The 17,158-nt window shown below is 40.4% G+C and overlaps 1 long non-coding RNA gene across 1 annotated transcript in view; it reads right to left on the reverse strand.

The window, feature by feature from the left end:
* The window catches only part of LOC144306090 (uncharacterized), a 40,776-nt gene extending 24,005 nt beyond the window's left edge, over window positions 1-16,771 (reverse strand). Inside the window, exon 1 of the long non-coding RNA XR_013373119.1 lies at window positions 16,084-16,771. This is a non-coding gene — a long non-coding RNA (uncharacterized LOC144306090). The remainder of the gene's footprint in view (window positions 1-16,083) is intronic.
* Window positions 16,772-17,158: the final 387 nt, after the last annotated feature.

Here is a 17,158-nt window from a genome sequence, read left to right on the forward strand (position 1 = left end):
TTTTAAAATTCTTAATAAATATTGGCAAACACTTTTCCAAAAGATGTGCACCAATTTACACCTTTACCAGGAATGTATGACTGGATGCGGCTGGTTTTTCAATGCAGAAATGACATGGTCAGATCTCCATTTTATAAAGGTAAGTCAGGCTCATGTCTAGACCTAGTTAGGTGGTCTACTGGCAGCCCAAGAGTAAATGACAAGAGCCTGGTAAAAACTAGAGGGAAGGTTTCATTTGGAGACTCATCCCACCAGACAACCAGGAAAGAAGCAAGGTCCCTCGTCACCTTAAAAACACCTTGAATACATCACAGTTGAAGGGATTTTCCCTCTGTGCCACAATCAAGGCATCACACAGTGTCTGCTATATTTGGTTGGAAATAACTGCAGCATCTGAGGCCCCTTGAGGCTGTTTTTTGTTCACATAAAGTCACATTATGCAGAAACATCATGTCCATGGATATCAGAATAGCCAGAAGCATACAAATAGGTATTTTTTCAAAGTCAAGCCTTTGTCTTTAAAAAAAAACAAATGTTCCTTATTTTGTTTCAATGTTCCTTATTTTGTTTCTGATTGCAAAAATCAGCCATGCTCTCTCTCTGACTTCTGATTTTCATGCTGTTTCACCTGCTCTAGAGAGCTTTAATATCTTTCCGATAGTCCATACAGCCTTAGAACAAATTTCCGTGAAGACCGTTTTAGAAACTAAAAATAGTAGCTATAGCACTAGAGTTCCCTTTCACTTAATAAGAAATGTAATATTTATGAATCTTTTTAAATTGTCACTTACGAATAACCAGAATTTAAATCTCTATTTTAAAGTAACTAAAACTTGTGTTTTAAATTCAAACGCACAAAGTATACTAATAATCTAAACCTTGAGTCTTGAGTGTATTAACTCTAATTATCCACTCTGGCAATAATTTCAACCAAAAAGGATAATCATCATCATTAAAAAAAATCATCAAAACAATAGTGATCATCAAAAAAAAAAAAGAATGTTTATTTCATGTGGATTATCCACTACAGCAATAATTTCAACCAAAAAGGATAATCATCATCATAAAAAAAAATCATCAAAACAATGGCGATCATCAAAAAGAATGTTTATTTCATGTAGCTTTACCTAATTTGGCTTATCCTTCCCATCTATAAAATTTTGCCTAAAGATTTTTTAAAAAATCAAACCTGTCTATGGGGAAAACATGCAACATTTCTTCAGGATAAATCTTAGATGTTGCTCTATCTATCCATCTATTATGTATTTGCCTAAATCGATTCTGGTATACATGATGCTTTTCATAAAAATTGGAAATTATTTTTACAACTAGCTACCTTGTTTTTGCTCTGCCCCTACGGCTACAGAATCTGCTCTACCTCCTTAAAATTGTCAGTTTCACTTAAGGATATATCAGAGCTATGGAGAGTTAGACACCTTCAAGAAAATAATCAATTTTAGGGCACCTGGGTGGCTCAGTCAGTTAAGCATCTGACTTTGGCTCAGGTCATGATCTTAGGGTCCTAGGATTGAGCCCCAGGACCACAGGCTTCCGGCTCAGTGGGAAGTTTGCTTGTCCCTCTCCCTCTCCCTCTGCTGCTCCTCTCCCTCGTGCTCGCACACACTCTCTCCCCCTCACAAATAAATAAATAAAATCTTTTTTAAAAAGCAATCAATTTCCTCAGTTAATTTTCCACAGAGCATAACTGGCTTTCCTCTAATACCAAATCGAATTTTTATTACATTGACAAATAAGGGTTTTTTGACCATTATTCTGACTGTCAAATACCAGGGAGGCAATGACCTATACTGTGTCAAAATTGTTAAATACAAAAATCACTTTTCTTACCAAAGTATACTAAGGGTCACACTTAACCAAATAGCAATGAATAATCACCCAGTAGCCTGTGGGGAAAATTTCACTTTAAAAAAAAAAGTTTTTTCTGAGACAGAAATAAAAGCAGAAATGGTCAGCTACTGTTGCGAACTCTACCTATAGCCCTAGAAGCATAATTTGTCTGCTTCCTTTTATGGACTTCATCTAACCCTGTTGCTCTTCTGGAAAACTAGCAATGCATAAATCATGTGTCATACAAGCTTTAACTGCCCAGCACCGCTTTGTTATCCTACTTGTTCCCCACTGGGACCTAAAAATGCCATTCCAAATGAAAATTACTTTCTAATTTAGCATAGAGAAAAATTGAATAAAATAGAGTTTGTAGCAATTTTCAAAATTTAGCAGAAAATATGGATTCAAAGGAAGAAAGACCTAATCCACAGGCTTGCTCTCCATCATGGGTCTCTACTTTCCACACAATCCTCAGTCCTCCCCTACTCCCAGGTCTTGAGGGACTGGCAGTGGTCAACAAGTGCCTTTGGCAGGGGGCTGAGAGGAAAGGGAAATAGCAGCAGGGATGAGTTAATACATATGTGGTGCCCAGCACAGTATTAGCAATAAGCAGTGTATTAGCTACTCTCATCATCAGGATCATTGTTGTTGGTCTTGTTATTATCAGGAAATAATGGATGTCTTATTTCTTAATATTCTGGAACATTCTGGAAATTCTGGGCCAATAGAGGAGATCCCAGAGTGTCTCATCTCAAATAGATGTACAGGGTTCTTATGTGTCCTTAACCTTCTCCATTGACAAGATGGAATCTGGTGGATTGTGCTGTCCAATGAGAGACTATTACAGCTCTCTTGCTTCTATAACACCAGTACCACCAGCTCTCTGCTCCACCACAGTGTAGTCATAACTAGCAGGTACAACTTCTACAACCATCTCCACTCTCATCCATTGCTACTGATACTGCCTTTGCCATTCCTAACAAGATGGCTAAGGGTGATCTCATCACCAGGATTATAACCCTTCTTTATGATTCATTCAAGCATCATCTGACTAAAGAACCAAAAACATATGTCCTGAAGAGTTGGATCAGAAGACTTTTATTTGACATTGTGTGGTGCCTCCCTCCCCACCAACCCTCAATCTTGATAATTAATCCCCAAACCTCTAATGAATCTTTATGAGAATAGAAGTGCTGGTGGCTTGTTATGATAACATTTCTTCCATTATTATGCAGATTCGATTTCTCCCTTATTCTCAAGAATACTTCACTGCATTCCCAACCTGTTTATAATCAAAGTGCCCAAGATACCTGAGCAAGAAACTCTCTGGTTGTCTTATATTATGAGCAGGGAAAAAGTGATAGTGTGACAAATGAAAGCATACTTTTGAAATAGGCAGCTGGCATTTTTAAGGATAACAGATTGGTGGAGGTAAATGTAAAATAAATGTAAAACAAAGAGAAATGATAATTTTTAAGAATCCAGGAACATTCTGAGAAGTCGCTAATAGCTCATTCTTGGGATAGAGCTATACTCAATAAGAATCTTATAATTCTAACCCAGCCTCTTCAATTATCACTCTCTACTAGACTATTCCTCATTCTTCCATTCCCACTGAAACATTTTGAACTTTCTATGAGTATTCTGTGATGGGAAAGTGAGACTCTGACTAATTTTTTTTTTCAAACAATGGCACTTCTGAGCATTCAGAAACATAAAAGAGGCAACCCTGAGGTGAATGTGAGGAGTCTTAATTTTCATTTAAGATTTGATAGTTCTATATCTTAAAGCTCATTTAAGTTATCTCATGAAAATCATAGTCTGACAATAGTGGATATTTTATAAGAAAGTATACAATTTTTACCTCTCTGATCGACATCTAAAGTTAGTGGGAGGATTCTTCTCAAAACTTGTGAATCTCCCTTTTAAAACGCTAAGGATATACTAAATTCTGAAAAGCACAGTTGAAAATTAGTCTGGTTATTGAATATAAAACACTATTGTAAATGGAGTTATAGTTTCCACTTCTTAGCATCCTGAATACAGTTCACTTATGTCTCAAAAGTTCTGCTACTGACAAGTGAGTTTCCATATGAACTTTTTCAACTGTTTCGGAAAATCAACAGGACACTACAGCAGAAATGTTTCTCTGCTCTCTACTCGATGTGTTCATATCAGTTATTCACTCTTCATTTGTCATGGTAACATATAATGCCAACTACCTTCCCAATACTGCCTTAGATACTAAACAGAATTTAGATGAATGAATAAATGAATGACACAGTGTCTACTCTTTAAAATCTTACAATATAGTTGGGGAACTGACTTATGCTCATGAAAACAATACAAAAATATTATAAAATAATACAAAATGGTACACTGTATGAGTATGTGAAACAGAATGCTATAAGTATTCAAAGATGGAAGAGATCAAAGTGGGAAGACATAGTCCGGGAAGCAACATAGAATGCTCAGTTGTTACTGAGCTATAATTGAGGGGCTGGATAAGAATTTGATTGAAAGAATAGACACAAATGGAAGGGGAAGTAGGAAGAGCCCACAAAAGTAGGAAAAATTCCAAAAGCTAGGGGGATTATTTGAGAATCAGAAATGAGGGAAGGGCAGCCTGGGTGGCTCAGTGGTTTAGCGCCACCTTTGGCCCAGGGCCTGATCCTGGAGACCCGGGATCAACTCCCACGGTGGGCTCCCTGCATGGAGCCTGCTTCTCCCTCTGCCTGTGTCTCTGCCTCTCTCTCTCTCTCTCTCTCTCTCTCTCTCTGTATCTCATGAATAAATAAGTAAAAAAATTTTTAAAAAAGAAAGAAAGAAATGCGGGAAGAGAAAGCAAAAAATACCAACCAGTCTGAAATAAATAATTTCTGCTAGAAAGTAAAAGGAAGATCATTCATTCATTTGAGTATAACAAAAGACAAGGGAAATGCTTGAGTCTGCTTTTGGGCAGAGTTCAAGACAAGTTCAGTGAATAAAGAGGGACTCATAAGGAAAACACAACATGAAAAAAAATTTTTAAAACAAGGACAGATACGATGGTAGAAGTAACTCAGAAAGAAAAGACAAAATATTCCCAGTTATGACTCTGCTCACTGTGTCCCATCTTCAACCCTACCACCAAAACTAAGATTTCAAGGAGCTAATTTCAAAGTAACTGTAGGGAACGTAAGACAGTGAAAGCTGAGGACAGGCCAACAGTGGAAGAACAAAGCGTATCTTTGAAGAGCAAGAAGCCAAGTGTAAGGCTGAGAAAGAGGGAGAGATCAAGCACCAGGGGCATATGGGGTGATCACAGGCAGGAAGGAACAGGACAAGAAAAGTCCCCATGAAGGAGATGGAGCATTATCTAAAAGACTCAGACTTCAGTTGGTTTTTGGTTTCCATGTGGCATCTGAAGACTTATGTGTATTATATGGTTTTCTACTCACCAAGCTATCCCAAGCACTATGTTTCCCAGACAGGTCATGTGAGAGGGAATACCAAAAAGACAGTACAGAAGGATGGGGCAGGGACAGCTAGTAGCATTCTGAACAGCTATTCTTAGCTTCTTCTTTGGCAGAGACTCCAATCTTCAGCTAAGCACATAGCTGCCTAAAATAAAGACCACGTTTCTCAGCCTTCCGTGAAGATAGGATGGCCATATAACTAAGTTCCAACCAATGAGATACAAAAAGTAAGTGGGTTTATTAGGAAAATACTTCAAAAGAATCTGAGTCGTAGAAGACTCCTTTAAATAAACCTCTGATTTACTTTTTTCACTTTGCTTCCCTCTTTGGCTTTGCAACTAAAATAGGGTGACTGGAGCTCTGGCAGCCATCTTGTTCATGAGGTGACCTGAAAGATAGAAGCCATGCACTAGGATGATGAAGTAGAAAGGTGGAAGCAGCCTAGGACCCTGAAGTCTAAGACTTCCCTGCACTAGCCCTAGCATGCCTACTCCAGACTTCTACATGAGGGAAGAATAAAACTCTTGTGTATTTTTAAGCCACTGATATTTGGAGCTTATCAGTTACACACAGCTGAATCCAAACTGATTCAGGGCATTTGTAGCTGACCACAGTCAATAAATGGTTGCACAATGTACAAGATAAATTGTAAGATTGTGATGACTTAAAACTACAAATGAAAGCATGCTTCCTTCCCAGTTCTGAGCAGCGAGGAAGAAGAAACACATAACCAACAATAATTCACTACAATATGGGCTCTAACATATTGCAAATGCAACAGGGAAAAAACTTATTTAAAATCATGCCTTGACTTCTAAGGACAGTGCAATTGGGTAACTAAGAGTCTGTTACTTGTTAATTGGAGCGAAAAGTGAGAAAGTTTTAGAGCAACTGAAACAAACAAATATGCTCTGTATCCTGGAAGGAAATAAAAACCTAGAGAGTAGAAAGTAGAACCATAGGCGACTAGATCTGGGAGAAGGATTAAAAGAAAGACGAAGAAAGAAGAGGGCAAGAAGAACAGGAGAGAAAAGAAAGAACCAATATAGAGACAGAAGGACACATTAGTTGAAGTCAAGAAGAGAACCTTGTAAAGAGATGCCTAGTGGACGGTTAAATGTGAAATACAATTAAAATATGTAAATCTGTTCCCAGTCTACCCATGAAATCCTGAGTTAGATCTCTTATCTGTATGGAATAGATATCCTTTGGGTATATGTGAAGAATAATTAAATCCTGCTCCAAGGTTGGTGGGGGCCGTACCAGGGGCAGTGACAGCCACCATCTGGTTAAATATACAATGTACTATATCCCCTTCTGAGGAAGGAGATAGGGAAGTTTTAAAGGGGTAAAGTGCGAGTAGCATCAAGAATAATGAGTAATTTTAAAAATATTTTTATTTAATTATTTATTTGAGGGGGAAAGGAAGCAGAAGAAGAGGCACAAGCAGACTCCTGGCTGAGCATGGAGCCTGGCACAGTGCTCGATCTCACAACCCCATGATCATGACCTGAGCGGAAATCAGGAGTCAGACGCCCAACCGACAGAGCCACCCAGGAGCCCCCTTTATTTAAAAAAGGATTTTATTTATTTATTTATTTATTTATTTATTTATTTATTTTTAATTTATTTGAGAGAGAGTGCGAAGAAGAATGTGCAATTTTACTAGGCAGATAAAGGCAGTAGTTTCCAAGCAGAAGTACTAACATCTGCATATTCCCACTAACATCTGCATATTCCCAGAAAATGACTTAATGGAATGGAATGGTTATTTCTGTGAAAATTTCAGGTACCATGCCAAACTGGGGTGGCAAAACTTTGGGTACAAATAGACTTTTCAATATCTCTTAAATCTATGCAGGTAACTGATAAATGAAAGAGGATAGATAAGGGAAATGCCATTAGATCAGCCATATATTTAGCAAATATCCTAATGTACGAAGTATTCAAAGGTGAACAAACATAGGTCCCACTTTCAAGAATCTCATATTATATATTCATCATATTTTCATTGTGTTTTATTCCCACAAGCACGATAGCTGCTAAATAGCTACTATAAAACCTCTCTTATGTGATCATATTACTATGCTCTGAAATAGGTTGGTCTCTTTAAATAAATTATAACAGCTCCTTTGATCACCAAAGACCTATGACCTTATCATGATCAGAAAAGTTTATATGACCAATAGATGATTATGAGAATTGTGTTTGCTATAAGGTAGTTTCCCGTAGAACCTATGTTATTTAACTCTTTTTTATGTTATTTAATTCTGAATCATTTTCCAGCCACTTTATATCTCTTCCAAAGTAGAAGAAATAACATTCTAACTCCAATTAGCTCAGCAATGAAGATACCGAATTAAGCCAGCATAGTGAACAAGACAGAAAAGACAGTTTCAAGGACCTCTTACTTAAAATGGAGATGAGATGTTAAACAGAGGACAAGAGGAAGAAAATTAGTTCAAAAGGCAACATATGAGTTATGATAGTGCTAATGTGATACCATAATGACAGACTTCTAACCCATGATTAATTTAACCAGTCACATGAATCAACCTGCCAGTTATGTCAAAAGGAGTTGGCCTGTAAAATGAATTCTGAAAATAGTTCCAGCAGATGTGGGAGCAAGTGGAAGAGAGAGGACAGAGAAAGGAGAGGGGAGGAGAGATTAGTTCAGAGATTGGTGGGCCCTGGCTGTGGAGCAGAATTTTATTCACATGCCAGTTCACTGGCTTTGCTTCAGGACAACGAACTCTTCAATATGAGCTCAATTTGATGTACCTCATAGGAAGCACTTGCTCAGTAAGACCTTGCTTCTTCGGGTTTGGAGCCAATCATTCCATAAATTCAAAACTAGCAGTCACCTACCCATATGATGGGTGTGATTTAAGAGATACTGAAAGGTCTATCTGCCTCCAAATTTTCACACTTACAGCTTGACATGAAGTCCTCACTATTACAATTCTGCCATTAAATTAAGTCCTCACTATTACAACAACAACTCTGCTGTTAAATTGCAACATACTCTGGACAGTGTCTGGAGAAATGCAAATATTGGTACTTATATCTGGTACATACAAGATCATTTTGTTACTTTCCTGCCCAGATATCCTTCCTTTGAGCATGGCTAAGGCCTTTCCAGCTGCCTGGGATAATTCTATAAATGTGTGAGGTCTACAGAATTTAGCTAATCTACAAATTACGAAGCCAAGAGAGTATGCATCTTGTCAAACATGTGGCTCTTTCAGAGATATAAGTACAACAAATTCCGAGTCCCCTTAAAAGATAGAGATTAAAAAGTGCTTGTGAATAATCAAGTCGTATAGCAATGAAGATGAAGGAACTATGACTACATGCAAAAACATGGATAACTCTCACAAATGATGAGCAAAAGTAGTCAAACATAAAGAGTACCTATTGTACATTTCCACCAATATGAAGTTCAAAACAGACAAAACTAAACTGTAGTATTAGAAGACAAGAAGATAGTCATTACCTTCGGAAAAGAAAAGAAATGGCAGTTGTGAGGGATGGAGACAAAAAAGAGGCTTCCGGTGTGCTGGCAATGTGCTGTATTTCTTGAACTGAGTGATTGTTACCTGGGTATTTATTTTGTGATAATTTGATAATTCATTTGTATTTCATGTACTTTTTATATGTAGTATAAATAAGTATATAATACTTCAATTATAAGTTATTTCTATTTTTATTTATTGTTTTTAAGTAGGCTCCATGCCTAACCTGGAGCTCTAATCCCAAGATTAGAGTCACATGCTCTACCAACTGAGCCAGCTAGGTGCCCCCAATTTAAAAAAATATTTAAAAGCAAAAGTGTAAAACTCAATGACATATGTGGAATCTCAAAGGGCTCCAAATAGCAAAACCAATCTTGAAAAGAAAACAGATTTGGAAGTCTTAAATTTCCTGATTTCAAAACTTACTACAAAACTACAGTAATCAGAACAGCGTGGTACTGGCATTAGAACAGACATACAGACCAATGGAATAAAATAGAGCTCAGACATAAATCCTTAACATATCTCATCAAAGGATTTTCAAAAAAGGTGCTAAGACCATTAAATGGGAAAAGACAGTCTTCTCAACAGCATGATGTTGGGAGAACTGGATATCTACATACAAAGAGGTGAAGTTGGAGTCCTACTTAAACCATATAAAAAGACTAACTCAAAATGAATTAAAGACCTAACTATGCATAAGAACTAAAATACCTCTTAGAAGAAAACACAGAAGAAAAGCTTCAAGACATTGGACTTGGAAATGATTTTTTTGATATAATACCAAAAGCACAGGCAACAAAAGAAAAACACAGACAGTTGGACTCCATCTTTTAAAAGTTCTGTAGAGGGCAGCCCCGGTGGCACAGCGGTTTAGCGCCGCCTGCAGCCCAGGGTGTGATCCTGGAGACCCGGGATTGAGTCCCACGTCAGGCTCCCTGCATGGAGCCTGCTTCTCCCTCTGCCTGTGTCTCTGCCTCTTTCTTTCTCTCTCTCTGTCTCTCATGAATAAAAAATAAAACCTTTAAAAAAATAAAAATAAATAAAAGCCCTGTACATCAGGGATGCCTGGGTGGCTTGGTGGTTGAGTGTCTGCCTTTGGCTCAAGTTGTGATCCCCAGGGTCCTGGGATCAAGCCCTGCATCAGGTTCCCTGTAGGGAGCCTGCTTCTCCCTCTGCCTATCTCTCTCTCTCTCTCTTATGAATAAATAAATAAAATCTTTTTTAAAACTACAAACTTCTGTACATCAAAAGACATTATCAAAAGAGTGAAGGCAACTCACAAGATGAGAGAAAACTTCACAAATCACAAATCTCATATCTGATAAAGGATTGATATCCAGAACATAGAAAGAACCCCTACAACCCAACATACAGATAACTGATTTTTAAGATGGGCAAGGATCAAGTAACATCAGCAAGAGGTGGAATAGGAGTTTTCTACCATCATCACCTCCCCACAAAACATTCATTTTGACAACCACCCATAGATATGAGTACCTTTGTGGGAATCTAGGAGTCCAGCAGAGAAGTTTAGCACCCCACTGGAGCAAAAAGTCCAATAATGGATGTGTTAAAGAGAGTAAGAAAAATAGGTTCACTTAACCATGTCACCACTCTTGCAAAGCAGTACAGCTTTATATCAAGGGAGTCCCCCTCAATCTGCAATTTCTCCTAAAGGGAAAAGGGAATAAGCACCCAGCTTCCCAGCCATGCAGCATGCTACCCAAAAAGCCCACTTCTGTCTTGCTCCACCCAGAATACTGAGGTGATCAGCATAACTGAAAGGATGGGAGAAGCTGGTTGCCTAGCAACCAGGGCTCCGAATTCATCAAAGGAACGTGGATTCTACAAACCACTTCATAGATTCCATCAAGAAGACTGCCTATGAGCCACTTGAAATGCTTTGCCTGTAGACCCTTTCAACTGGCCCATGGAGACTCTCCATACTCCAAGTACCTCACCCACACCCTCTGCCATGGTTGGCTCCTCATGTGCACCCCCAGATACAGCAAGAATGAGCTTTTATAGATGGCATGTGAGCATATGCAGAAAACCAGCCAAACCTGCAGGGTTAAGAGAAGGCAAACAAACTTCAGTAAAGGGCACTGCTCTATGGAAAACAAATGAGAAGCTCTCAGCACCCAGGCTAACCCCAGGATCTGGGGGAGTAAGAGAAAGCATACAACCTTAGGAATTCTCCCCAAAGAAATATCAGTGAGGGTAACAACATGAGAGACACCTCACTCTGGGAAACGAACAGGGGTGTTGGAAAGAAGGTGGGCGGGGGGTTGGGGGTGACTGGGTGACGGGCACTGGGGGGGGCACTTGATGGGATGAGTACTGGGTGTTATGCTATATGATGGCAATTGAACTCCAATTAAAAAAAAAAAAACAGTTAAAAAAAAAAAAAAGGAATTCTCTCCAAAGAGGGAACAAGAAACATGGAGTGGACACAGCCATAGTAAAGGTCTCAGAGAGCCTTAGATTCCCTAGGCAAGCTGACTGGTGAGGGTATTTCTCTCTCCCAAAGCCAAGCCAGTCAGTAATGCTTCTTCAAATATGAAGGCAGCACCACAAGATTTTAAGGAACATAAAACATTGAGGACACATGACACCACCAAAGAAATACAATAATTTTCCAGTCACTCACTCCAAAAAAATGGAAATCTACAAATCACCTGTCAAATATTTCAAAATAATTGTTTTAAGGCAGCTCAGTGAGCTACAAGAAAACACAGATAATGAACTCAATAAAAACAGGAAGATAATACATAAACAAACTGAAAAGTTCAGCAGATATGGAAATCATGAAAAAGTACCCAAGAGGAATTTGGGGGCTAAAGAATCCTATGAATTCAATGAAAAATGCAGTCATCAAGATAGTGACCTAGGTCATTCCTGATTTCAGTCCCCTAAGAAGTCCACCTAGCAACTATCCATTGACAAGACACCATTGTGAAAATACCAGGAACTGGGGGTGAGCCTGACACACACTTGGACTGCAGAAACCATGAGAATTGCCTCAAAGGTGTAAGAAGAGTGGCTAAACACTGACCACACTACCCCTGTCTCAGGCTGGCATAGCACCACACCAAGAGGCCCCCTGGCCCTACAGTTTCCCCAGTAGGAAAAAGAGAGTCCGAAGTGAGTATCTAGCTCCCAGCATTGTGGGTTTCTCCCCAGGGGACCCACTTGAGTCTTGCCTCCTGTGGATCTTTAGGAGGGGAAATCTGTAGGGCTTGACTACTGGAGATCAGGTTGTGATGGAGACGTAGGACAGGGCTTACAGCAACGAGCTCTCAGATCTTAGCAGAGTGAGTTCCTACTCATGGTAGTACCCAAATAGAAATCCCAACCAGTGGCTTGGCCCATCTGCAGAGGAAAGTCAGTAGAACCCGCCTGGCCAGGGTACTCAGTATGTAGTTCCTCATTTGATACCCCCAAACAGCAAACCTTGCTGGCCTCTCACATCCTGTTCTGCTGCCCTGCTCAGGTGGAGAAGCTCATTCTTAGCCCTCCCTACTGTTGATGGTACCTTCCCCCCAGCCCTGGCAGATCAGGAAGCCTGACCAGAGCACTTGGGAAGCTGGACAGCCCAGCCGCATTTCAGCAGAGAGCCCAGCCTCAGGGTTGCCCTTCTGCAGGCCAAGCTGTTAGCCTTGTCTGGCGAGGGGACTTGGGGCATAGTTCAGCCCCCATTTGAACCCAACCAATGAGCTCTGCCAGCCTGGGGACCTGTTCTGCGGCCTTGCCCAGGCAAGGACACTGACTCATAGCCTTGCCGCTGCTGAATACATCTTCAGCCCCATCTGACCAGGAAACCTAACCAGAGCACTGGAGAAGCTGTGTAACCCATCCCACAGCTCCACTTATAGTGGCACGTGAGCAGAGAGCCCAGCAACTAGCTCTGGCAATCTGCAGAGCAAAGCCAATGGCCTTGTCTAGTCAGGGCACTCAGTGCACAGTTCTGCATATTCCCATCCCAAAACAAATTGTACCAGCGTTGGGCCCATTCTGCTGCCCTATCGAGGCAATGGAGCTAATTCATATTCCCGCCTATACACAGTGCCCAGTCCCTCCCAACAAAGCCTGATCAGAGAATCCAGGAAACTTCAGAGCCCATCCTACAGTTGCACTTGGGCAGGGAACCAGCCAGCAGTCCTATCCAACTATTCCCAGCCAGCAGCATACCCTCCACCTCAGAGTTCGGGCAGTGGCCTCACCCAAAAATAGACCCCACCTGCCCAAGGATGCTCCCAGCTGACCTGTCCAAAACCACAAGCTAAGCAGACTGCTGAAGGACTATCTCTACCAAAGCTAACCTGTAAAGTCTGGGAGAGGGGACTGCTTACTCAAATGCATGGCTACCAGGATCACGAAAAATCAGGTGAATATACCACCATCAAAGGAATTAACAAAGCTCAAATAACTAGCTGTGAAGAAGCCGAGATCTATGAACCGACATAGAATTCAGAATAATCTTAAAAATGTTTAACGAACTTGGTGTACAGAAACAATTAATGAAATTAAGAAACAATGCAGGAGGGTGCCTGGCTGGCTCAGTGGTTGAGCATCTGCCTTTGGCTCAGGTTGTGATTCTGGGGTCCTGGGATTGAATCCCACATCAGGGAACTCCCTGCAGGGAGCCTGCTAATCTCTCTGCCACTCTCTCTGTGTCTCTCATGAATAGATAAATAAAATCTTTTTTTAAAAAAAAGAAAGAATGCATGAACAAGGAGGTGTGACAAAGAAACAGAACCATCAAAAGAAAAATCCAGAAATTTTAGAACTGAAGAATACAATGACTGAAATGAAGAATTCAGGAGTTACTTCAATAACGACTCAACCAAGCAAAAGAAAGGACCTGCCATTTGCTACAACATGGATGAGCCTCAAGGACATTGTGTTAAGTAAAATAAGCCACACACAGAAAGACAAATGCTGCATGATCTTACTGATATGTGGAATCCAAAAGAGTCAGACTCATAGTAACAGAGAGTGAAATGGTGGTTGCCAGGGACTGGGGGATGGCGGTAATTGAGAGATAATGGTCAAAGTGTACAAAGTTTCAATTATAAGAGGAATGTTCTAGGAATTGAATTTATAGCATGATGACTATAGAGTTAATGTAATGTATACTTGAAATTTGCTGTGGAGCAGATCTTGAGTGTTCTTACCACAAAAAGGAAAAAGTGTTCACTATGTCAAATGATAAATGTGTTCATCAACTTGATTGTGGTGAGCATTTCACAATAGTATGTAGTTCAAAACATCATGTTGTAGATCTTAGATACATTTTTAATATGTCAATCATACTTCAATAAAGCTAGAAAAAGATGGGCAAAGAACTTGAATAGATGTTTCTCCAAAGAAGATATACAAATGGCTAATAAGCACACAAAAAGAGGCTCTACATCACAAATCATTAGGAAAATAGAAACCAAAACACAGTGAGATACCACTTCACACCCATTAGGATGGTTATTATCAAAAAGCAACAACAGAAAATAACACGTTAGTGAGAATGGGGAAAAATCTGAACCCTGGCCCATTGCGGGTATGAAGGTAAAATGATGCAACTGCTGTGAAAAATGTTACAGTGGTTCCTCAAAAAATTAAATATAGGATTACCATATGAAACAGCAATGCCACCTCTGGGTACAGACCCAAAAGAACTGAAAGCAGGGACTCAAACAGATATTTGTACATTTTCAAGCAACATTATTCACAGGAGCCAAAAAATGGAAGCGTCCATCTGAAATGTGCTAGGAGTGCCTGGGTGGCATCGTCAGTTAAGTGACCGACTCTTGATTTCAGCTCAGGTCATGATCTCGGGGCCCTAGGATCCAGCCCCGCATCAGGCTCCCTGCACAGCAAGGAATCTACTTCTCCCTCTCCCTCTGCTCCTCCCCTCATTCGTGCTCTCTCTCTCTCTCAAATAAATGTTAAATATCTTAAAATAAAAATAAAATGTGGCAAACACTTACGATGGAATGTTATTTAGTCTTCAAAAGGGAAGAAATTCTGACACCGGCTACAGCACGGATGAAGCTTGAAGGCATTACACTGAGTGAAACAAGCCAATCACAAGAAGACAAATATATGCCTCCAGTTATATGAAGTACCTAGAATAGCCAAATTCACAGAGACAGAAAATAAAATCGTGGTTGCCATGGTTGGGCAGTGGGAGAGAACGGAGAGTCATCGTTTAATGGGTACAAAATTTCGGTTGGGGAGGATGAGAAAGTCCTGGAGAGGGATGCTGGTGTCCGTGCAGGATGAATATACTTGATGCTCCTGAACTCTACACTTAAAACTGGTTCCGACGGCAAATTTTACCACAAGAGAGGGTTTCATTTCACCAACAAAACCTGGCCTATAACTGAAGCTGTATTTTGCACCAGCACTTTCCAAAACTAAATCAGAACCCTAGCCTGGTGCCTGGCGAGCTGCATAGGAATTACTTTGAGAGCTTGGCCCAATCACAAGCTATACGGCCCGCATCAAGATTCTAATTCATAACATCCAGGGTGAGGCCTCAAGTTTTATTTTATGCATCCCCAGCGATTCTAATGTGCAGCTATGTTTGATGGCTGCTCTTCTGCAATTTCCCCATATCCAGTTTAGAGGCAGAGAAGTAATTATCTACCTTTTGTTTATCATAGGCTCAACTCTAAATGTTCTAATCTTATATAATGAAATATACTATTTTTTAACTTAAGGCCCAATCGATATTTAAGAAAAGCCCCAAATTGAATCAATTGAAATCTTAAACCTTGACTTCACAGATGTTACTCAAAAAAAAGAACTTATGTGAATAATTAAAAATTATGTTTTTAGACACATTTTCTCAACTCCTCCTGTTAGCTTTGTGTTGAAATTTCTTAGATGGCCACAAAATACTTGCCAGGTCAGAAGGAACTGTCACCCCACATCTTGTTTTTTCAAATGCTGGCATTATTTTAAATATCTGACTCTTTGCTCATGGGCATGTTTATATTTTAAAAATCAGCTACGGTGGGGCGCCCAGGTGGCTCAGTCAGGTAAGCATCTGCCTTCTGCTCAGGTCATGACCTCGGATCCAGGGATTGCGCCCCATGGTGGGCTCTCTGCTCAGGAGGGAGCCTATTTCTCCCTCTCCCTCTTCTTCTCCCCCCTTCTCTCACTCCTCTCTGCTTGTGCTCTCTGCTCTCTGTTGTGCTTTCTCGAATAAATAAACAAAATCTTTAACAATAAAATAAAAACCAGCTTCAGGGTACCTGGGTGGCTCAGTTAGTTGAGTGTCCGACTCTTGATATCAGCTCAGGTCTTAATCTCAGGGTTGTGAGTTCAAACCCAGTGTTGGGCTCCACAACTGGGCATGAAGCCTACTTAAAAAAACAACAACCACAAACAAACAAACAAAATCAGCTTCCACCTGAAATAATCAGTATCTCTTCAGTGAAAGCACTATGCAATAATTATATCCCATTTGCATCTGCAGATTCATTCATTATTTACAACTGTATGATTTTACATTATTGATCAGCATCTTTCTGGAGCCAAGAAATTTATTTAATTACATGGTAAATCAAGAGCCTAAAGATGTCTACGGGCAATTCTTGACAAGCGGTGACACGTGGTATCATGGAAACACTGAACTGAAACGCAAAGGCCTGGCTGGTATGCTTGTCCGTGTGCCACCCAGATTCCTGCTTCAGGACTAAGCACTCACTGCCTCCGTTGAATGAAGAGGAGTGCCCTCAGCTAAAAGGTTATGCTTTTTCCCAGAGTCAAGCTACATATAATGACTGGTGGGCCCAGACCTCTTGCCCCAGTCCATACATCTCCCAAGGTCCACCCCAGCTTTCCACTTTCCTGGCTAAGGCTCGCCTGTGATCCAGCTGCATCACTGTTCCACCTCTCTCTGCCCTGCCTTCCTCATTCCCAAGAGCAAGCTCTAATGAATCATCGGCAACAGAATCTTCAGCTCAGAGTCTGTTTCCATGGAAACCAGACCCGCATCACCTATTCTCTCAACTAGCTCTGTAACCATAGTAAAGCCACTTAACCACAACTCCCCCTGTAATTGAAGTCTTACTGAGCTCGGGGCCACTGAAAATCCCCAGTGCCACACAGAACAATCTTCTGCAGTGGCAGAGACCTGCCCTCAGGACTCACCTGCTGTGACCAGGTTCATACATTTTACAACCCGTCCCTTTATATTTTACCCCCTATAGATGGCAAGGAGGAGAAATTCTGTATCACTACCAGGTACTTCTTAAGGTTCATCAGTTCCAAGGGAGGCTATGGCCTTTCTCTGGATAGAAAATGTCCTGGGACGGGGGTAGCTTC

Source organism: Canis aureus, chromosome 36 (genome assembly GCF_053574225.1).
Source record: "Canis aureus isolate CA01 chromosome 36, VMU_Caureus_v.1.0, whole genome shotgun sequence".
Taxonomy (NCBI): domain Eukaryota; kingdom Metazoa; phylum Chordata; class Mammalia; order Carnivora; family Canidae; genus Canis; species Canis aureus.